This window comes from Myotis davidii, unplaced genomic scaffold (genome assembly GCF_000327345.1).
Source record: "Myotis davidii unplaced genomic scaffold, ASM32734v1 scaffold2799, whole genome shotgun sequence".
Taxonomy (NCBI): Eukaryota; Metazoa; Chordata; class Mammalia; order Chiroptera; family Vespertilionidae; genus Myotis; species Myotis davidii.
The window spans coordinates 4,521-5,024 of NW_006290633.1; positions in this window are offsets into that span (position 1 = coordinate 4,521).

Consider the following 504-nt stretch of genomic DNA (forward strand, 5'->3'; position numbering starts at 1 on the left):
TGAGGATGTGGAGAAAAGGGAACCCTAGTACACTGCTGGTGGGAATGCAGACTGGTGCAATCATTATGAAAAACAGTATGGAGTTTCCTCAAAATTTAAATATGAGACTGCCACCCTGGCTGGTTTGGCTCAGTGGATAGAGTGTCAGCCTGTGGACTGAAGGGTCCCGGGTTCAATTCCAGCCGAAGGCATATGCCTGGGTTGTGGGCTCGGTTCCCAGTGAGGGGCGTGCAGGAGGCAGCCATTCAATGATTCTCTCTCATCATTGATGTTTCTATCTCCCTCTCCTTTCTTCTCTGAATTCAATAAAAAATATATATTAAAAATATAAATAAATATGGGACTGCCATTTGACCCAGCGATCCCACTTCTAGGAATATACCCGAAGAAACCTGAAGCAACAATCCAAAAGAATGTATGCACCCCTATGTTCTTAGCAGCACAATTTACAATAGCTAAAATCTGGAAACAGCCCAAGTGCCCATCAGTAGATGAGTGGATAGA